Source organism: Palaemon carinicauda, chromosome 10, assembly GCF_036898095.1.
Source record: "Palaemon carinicauda isolate YSFRI2023 chromosome 10, ASM3689809v2, whole genome shotgun sequence".
Lineage (NCBI taxonomy): Eukaryota > Metazoa > Arthropoda > Malacostraca > Decapoda > Palaemonidae > Palaemon > Palaemon carinicauda.
Genome location: NC_090734.1, coordinates 40,254,318 through 40,261,817, shown reverse-complemented (window position 1 = coordinate 40,261,817; position 7,500 = coordinate 40,254,318). Strand labels below are relative to the sequence as shown.

General features: G+C 39.2%; 1 long non-coding RNA gene across 1 annotated transcript in view; it reads right to left on the bottom strand.

Moving 5' to 3' along the window:
• Positions 1-17: 17 nt before the first annotated feature.
• The window catches only part of LOC137648614 (uncharacterized), an 8,378-nt gene continuing 895 nt past the window's right edge, over positions 18-7,500 (bottom strand). Inside the window, exons 2-3 of the long non-coding RNA XR_011045662.1 lie at positions 1,617-2,599; positions 18-1,357 (exon numbers count right to left, since the gene is read on the bottom strand). This is a non-coding gene — a long non-coding RNA (uncharacterized lncRNA). The remainder of the gene's footprint in view (positions 1,358-1,616; positions 2,600-7,500) is intronic.

Sequence of the window (7,500 nt, the reverse complement as noted above, 5' to 3'; positions counted from 1 at the left end):
AAACTCGGCAATCTCTTGTTACAATTATTAATTACTAATACAAATTAACACTTGAATTACTTAGCACTTATACATGAACAAAATAGTTTCAACAAAACACTTCACTAGAATAATTAAACCTATGGCAAATAGTTGAATAGTTCAACACAGTTAAACTAATATCTAAGAAACAAAATACACTTAGCAAAAGAGAAAGAGCCACGAACACTGTCTTCAGAACAGGAAGAACACACCTAACCTAACAAGAAATTTGAAGTACCAAAGTAAACAAAATGAAGAACATAAAGGAGGAATAATTTGAAAAGAGACTTTGCTCTGGACAAGGAAGGATCAAAAGTGAGGAAAGCAATCAACAGAGGGCGTGCATATAGAAAGTAGGAAAATACTAAAAATAGTTTATAATATTCAATATGTACAATAGTGGAGTGAAAACTTGACAATTCCCTCCCACTAAGATGGGTCCATAGCGGTGGATCCAGCTGAAGATGCTGATGGAAGGCATGACAAGGTGTTTGCAATGGTCTTGTTAGTTCCTTTGATGCTTTGAAGCTGAATATTAAAGTTGCCAAGGATGTAAGACCACCGTAAGAGTTTCAAATTTTTGAGTCTGGCACTGTTGAGGAACGTGAAAGGTCGGTGATCAGTAAAGACAATGACCCGACGATGACCTTCAAGATAGGGTTGGAAGTGTTGTAAAGAAGCTACGATCGCGTAAAGCTCCTTCTCTACGGTAGCCCATCTGTTTTGTGCTCCTCTGAAGAATCTCGAGTAATAGGATACTGGTAGGTAATGCAGTGTTGGAATACAGCTGGTGTCATTAGGAGCATAAGTTTGTAGAAGTACAGCTCCATAACCTGTGCCACTGGCGTCTACCTGTAATAAAAATTCCTTTGAGAAGTCAGGTGCCTTTAAAATTGGTTTAGAGATCAAGATACCTTCAAGCTGATGGAAAAGATTGTCTAATTCTTTGGTCCAAACAAAGCTTACTTTGTTAGACAGTAGTGCATATAATGGAGCAGCAAGAGTTGCGAAATTTTTTAAGAATTTGGAATAAGAGACCATACCTAAAAAGGTCTTAAGTTGAGATTTTGAAAGTGGTACAGGCATGTTCATTACACTCTCAATATTAGCATCTTTTGGCATTATTTCTCCACTGCCCAAATAATGACCAAGGTATACAAACTTAGCTTGCCCAAATAAACTCTTGGCTAAGTTAATGGTGAGACCTACAGTACGTAGTCGTGTAAACAGTTTTGAGAGTGTGCAGATATTCCTCCCAAGTCATGTTTCCTATGACTATATCGTCCAAGTATACATAGACGTTTGGTAAATCTCTGATTACCTCTGCCATCAGCCTCTGAAATATAACAGGGGCATTAGAGAGCCCAAAAGGCATAACCACATATTCAAATAGGCCAAAGGGTGTTACAAAAGCAGAGATTGATTGGGCCTTTGGGGTCAGTTTTACTTTATAGTACCCTTTTAGTAAATCTACCCGAGTCAAAATCCTTGAATTACTTATATTGTCTAAAATATCATTGATCCGTGGCAAAGGAAAAGAATTCTTAATGGTGACTTATTCAGTCTGCAGTAGTCTGTACATAGTCTTAACTTACCGTTTGCTTTTGGTACAAGTATACAAGGTGAAGCCCAAGGAGAGGTACTTGGGACTGCTAACTTGTGATCTATCAAGTACTGTACCTATGACCTTAAGGATTCGAGCTTCTTTCCTATCGCTCTGTAAATTGGTTGTCTGATGGGCTGTGTTCCCGGCTCCAGCAAGATATCATGTTGAATCAGGCTACAGGTTCATGGATCATCAGTGCACAAGTCCTGAAAACTGGTAAGGAGTTTAGTTCTTTGCTTCCATTAGTAGGCAAGTGTGATAAGGAGTCAAACTTACTCATTATCTCAGAGTTAGTTAAATCACTAAAAGAAATCAGTTCTGGTTCTTCATCAGGGTCTTTATTATTAGTAACAACAGGATAGTAGTCTTTAGACCTAAAAGTTGAGGTAGTCACCAATGTTACTCGAGGTGGTCCACTATTTACTCTACTTTGATACTGCTTCAACAAGTTCACATGTACTAATTGTTTGTCCTTCCTCCTATCTGGGGTACTAATTACATACTTTACCTTAAAAAGACAATCTAGGACTGTATATGGGCCGGCAAACTTCTCTCTCAATGGAGCTCCTGGAATTGGATGGTATAAAAGTACCTGGTCACCTTTTCTGGAACTCCCTTAACCTGGCTTCCTTGTTCCCCTGTTGCTGCATTACTTCTTGTGAGGAAAGGAGGTTAGAACATACCAAATCATTTATCTGATGAAACTTACTTTTAAGATCTTTAATATATTTCAACGTGTTAGTAGTCTCCAATGGTTTGATGCAAAATGTTTTTTTTCACCATACCCAATACAGTTCGTGGTCGACGACCAAACAATGCCTCAAAGGGAGATATCCCTGTGGAGTCATGTGGAGTGCATCGAAAAACATACATTAGGAGATAGAGATCCTCATCCCAATGATTTGCAGTTTCACTGTTGTACTTACGCAAAAGGTTCAAGGTTTGATGAAACCTTTCCAGGGCACCATTTGTCTGTGGATGATATATAGAGTAGTTAAAATTATGAATATTCAATGTATGCATAGCTAGTTTGAAGACATGGATTGTAAAATTAGTTCCCTGGTCATATTGTAACTCATAAGGAAATCCTAAAACAGTGAAAACCTTCCTAAGGTTCAGTAATATAGTCTTTGCATTTATGTTTTAGATTGCAAATGCCAAAGGGTCCCTTGAAGTGGGACACATAGCGGTCAGTATGTATTCATTCGTTCTCTTAGTCTTTGGTAAGGGCCAACGCAATCTATGATGAGTTTGTAAAAAGGAGTTTTGGGTACTAGTACGTTCTGAAGTGGTGCTGGTGGCATTCTCTGGTTAGGTTGACCTGTAACCTGACAATGGTGACAGGAAGCTACATAGCTCTTAATATCTTTACCAAGGCCTGGCCAATAGTCTTCACTTACTCCTTTGTATGTCTTGTTGACCCCTAAGTGGGATTCTGCAGAATGAGCGAGGTCTAACAAGTAGTGTCTTATAGGTTGAGGAATGACTATTTGGTGGCAATCCCTCCAAGTATGGTTATTATTAATCTGTGGTGACCTGAAATGCCTGCAGAGAACACCTTTATTCACATAGAAATATGGCAATTTAGGATTTTCATCTGGAATTCTCACCTTTTTCCAAAGTTCACTAAGGCTGGGGTCCTCTTTCTATAGCTCGGTAAATTCTTTCTTACCTACGTTCACTAAGTCTAAGGCCTCCATAGTTCTTCCAGTAGTTTTACTCTCGCTTTTCAAAGGTCCTGCCCTGGAAGTATTCCTAGTCACAACCTGAGTTATAGCTGGTGGAGATTCTATGTACTTACTTTCTACTGGGATTACGAATTCAGGATCTGAAATAATAAAATCAGTTTTCACCTGTGATCCTGCTAGATCATTACCCAAGATCAGCTTCACTGGAGAACACGGCAAGGCTTGCTTTAATACAGCTACTTTATCCTTTCCTATAAAGTAAGGACTAACAATTTCCACTTCAGCAAGAGGCAGAGTCCTGGAAGAGGTTAAATCTGAAATGGTAATAAATTCCTTGGAATAAGTTAAATTCTTCGAACCTACGTCTGCCAATATAGACTGAGAGGAACCAGAGTCTGAAGCACTTCAGTGAAGTACCAGTACCCTTTACAGTAACATCACAAATAAATCCTTCAAACGGCTGCAACCCTTCCATCGGAGTAGTCACATGGCATGTGCTCCTTGACTGGACATTTTTACCTTTTGGTTTTGAAGTTTTGCACTGGGGAAATGGAAAATTTTCAATAGTGTGGCCCTCTTTCTTGCAGTAAGCACAGGATACCTGGGGAGATTTGGAAAGAGAAGGAGATGATTTGTTAGTTTGACCCTTTTGTGATTTATGGATTAAGTGGTAATCATTGGCGAGACTAGCTGCCTTCAACCAGTGTTTCACTTTTAAAATGAATGAAGGTTAAGATATGGGTAGGAACTTTCCTCAAAAATTCTTCTAGAAGAATCAAATTCTTAAATGATTCGAAGTTATCGACACTTGCTCTTTCTAACCACTTATTCAACTGCCTATTTTTGACACTACAAAATTCTACAAAAGTTTGATTGAAAGTTTTAACGGAATTTCTAAAAATCTGTCTATACCCTTCAATGGTAATGGAGTACGCATCCAAGATAGTTTTCTTTAACACTGTATAGTCATTCTCACTTACCAGTTGTGAAGCAACAAATGCAGCTTTACCCTTCACTCTGTTCCTGATGAGCAAGGACCAGAATTCTACAGGCCATTTTAAGGTTTCTGAGATTTGTTCAAAGTTCTGGGAGAAAACCTTGGGATCTCTCTCGTCAAAATCAGGTAAAAGCCTACTTGCTTTAAAAACTTCAAACATAGCAGGGGGTGTGGCTTCCTTTCTGTTACTTAAAAAAAGCTCCTGGAGTTTTTTTTCTGGTGTCTTATCTCCGCTTCTCGTTCCTTCTCTCTTGCTTCTGCTCTCTTCTCTTCTAGGTAGAGCTCCCGTTCGGTCGTTTCCTTCTTTTCCTTCTCTCTTGCTTCTCGTTCCTTCTCGTTCCTTCTCTCTTGCTTCTGCTCTCTTTTCTAGATAGAGCTCCCGTTCGGTCGTTTCCTTCTTTACCTTCTCTAACTGCAATTGAAGCCTTATTTTTTCTACTTCTGTGTCTACTGGAACAGGTGGAAGTACTCCTGCTGCAATTTTCAGTGCTTGTGCTTCTTCATCATCTGCAATAATAACAACCAAAATGCTTCGGAGACCAAAGTAGCATTTTCCATATAATTTTATGGTTGCTGGTAACAAATATCATGGTTAAAATTGTTTGGTAGCTCTACTTTTCGTGTTACGCCTACATGTCTCAACAGGTTTCTACAGGCTGGCGGACGTGTACATTACTCACTGCTCACAGTCTCTCTGCCCTCAGTATTGTTTCATCAGTCACAGAAGGTGTTTGTGCTGTGCAAGTTTACATTTGTGTGAATAGGGCAGACAACTTCTGCTACATTTGGGGTGGGGTGACCTTTGCATCATAGAAGCGGCGTATGACTGCGCTGGTTAGAAAGGCATATCACCTATATTTTGGATGCAAGATTGGTGACCAGGATGAGAACTGGGCTCCTCACATATGCTGCAACACTTGTGCTACAAACCTTCGCCAATGGTTGAACAGAAAGAGGAAAGGAATGCCTTTTGCTGTGCCAATGACGTGGAGGGAGCCCAAAGACCATACCAACAATTGTTATTTCTGCATGGTACCTCCAATACAAAAGGGCTTGTCAAAGAAAAAAAAGGAGTCCACTGAATATCCAAACATTCCATCAGCTATTCGCCCAATTCCACATGGAGAAGTTCTACCTGCTCCTGATGCACCAAGTCAGTATCTTTCAAATCAGACGAGGAAAGTGGTGAGGAGGAAGCAGGGGAGGATGGCAATGCTGGATTACAGAGTGACCCTAATTTTGATGAAGCACAGTCCTCTACGCCACATCTCATAACACATGAGGAGCTCCATGACCTTGCCAGGGATCTGCAACTACCCAAGAATAAGGCAGAGTTGCTAGGCTCTCGTCTTCAACAGTGGAATCTCTTAGCACCTGACGTGAACATATCAAAATTTCGGAACCGTCAGGAGCACTTTAAAGATTTCTTTGTAATGGAAGGTGATTTAGTGCCATGTAACAATATTAATGGTCTGATGGAAGCACTAGGCATCAAATATGAACAGACAGTGGAGGCTGTTCATAGATGCATCAAAAACAAGCCTGAAAGGAGTTTTGTTGCCTAATGGCAATAGTAAACCATCAGTTCCTGTGGGCTATGCACCCTACATGAAAGAAACTTATGAGAATATAAAGCATGTGTTGCAGTGCATAAAATATGATGAACATCAATGGCAGTTCTGTGGTGATTTAAAGGTTGTTGCTATTGTGGCAGGGTTGCAGGGTGGATACACCAAGTACTGCTGCTTTCTGTGTGAATGGGACAGCCGGACAAGAGATTCCCACTATATAAGAAAAGATTGGCCACCTCGTCAATCATTGGAGCCTGGAATGAAAAATGTTCAACATCCACCTCTCATTAAAGCAAACAAGGTTTCGCTACCACCTTTGCACATCAAACTGGGGCTCATGAAAAACTTTGTAAAAGCGATGGACAAGTCTGGTCAAGGATTAAAGTATTTAACATCAAAATTCCATTCGTTGAGCGATGCGAAGATAAAAAAAGGGAGTTTTCATTGGTCCTCCGATTCGAGAGCTTCTTAAAGACGATGAATTTGAATCAGCTCTTCATGGGGAGGAGAAATCTGCTTTGAAGGCATTCAAGTTAGTTGCAAAGGGATTTCTCTGAAACAAAAGGGAGAGAACCTATGAAGAATTAGTGGAAAACCTCATCAAGGCTTACAAGATCATAGGATGTAACATGTCACTTAAAATCCACTTTCTGGATTCACATTTAGCCTTTTTCCCAGCAAACTGTGGAGCAGTTAGTGACGAACATGGTGAAAGATTTCAAGATATTTCAAGCATGGAAAAGATGTACCAAGGTAAATGGTACACAACAATGCTTGCAGACTATTGCTGGACACTGACATTAGACGACTCTTCAAACTAGTATAAGCGTCAAGCAAAAAGGCAGAGAATAGATATGGATTAGAGTTTAAAACATAATGACATATACTGTATATTAAAATAAATTAATGAAATATTGCATGCCTCGTATCTTTGAACCTGTAGCCAATACAAATTTTTCAACGTGATATTTGGATTCATTGAATGGAAATACATAAGAATCAACTAATCTCATTTAAGAAGCACACAACTTTTCAAAATTTGTTGACCAGTGTAATCTCTTGGTTGATTGAATAATCTAAAATATCACTCAGTAATCTAGCCTTCACATAAGCAGGATCAACCACAATGTTACATTTTGCTGCAAGGTCACGCAGATCCTATTTAGTAGCATACCTGAGCAAAGACAATTCCTCTTTGAGGTTTCTAACAAAGCTCACTAGATTAAAAGGCATTTTTGAACAAGGTCTAATTACTCACAACACAACACTTATGTAAATACAACAAATCCTACCTACCTAACAATGAATGGCTGACTAAACGCGAATACATTAACTTAAAGTTAGTCATTCTGAACAGTATTCGTATCCATAAAATAAAGTTATCAGTAGCTACACGTACATTGCCCCTAACATAAACAAATGTAACAAGTTATATTTACTACCAAGAACCTATAATGATAAATTTGGGTAACTGCAGCCCAACGCTATTACTGTACTTATATAGAACGCTAACAGACAGCGAGAGGAGTATTTAAATACGAATAACAACAACAGCTAGTTACAGAATGGTAATTACCTAAAGATTTACGCAGCAACCTGGCTAAACCACATGTCTAA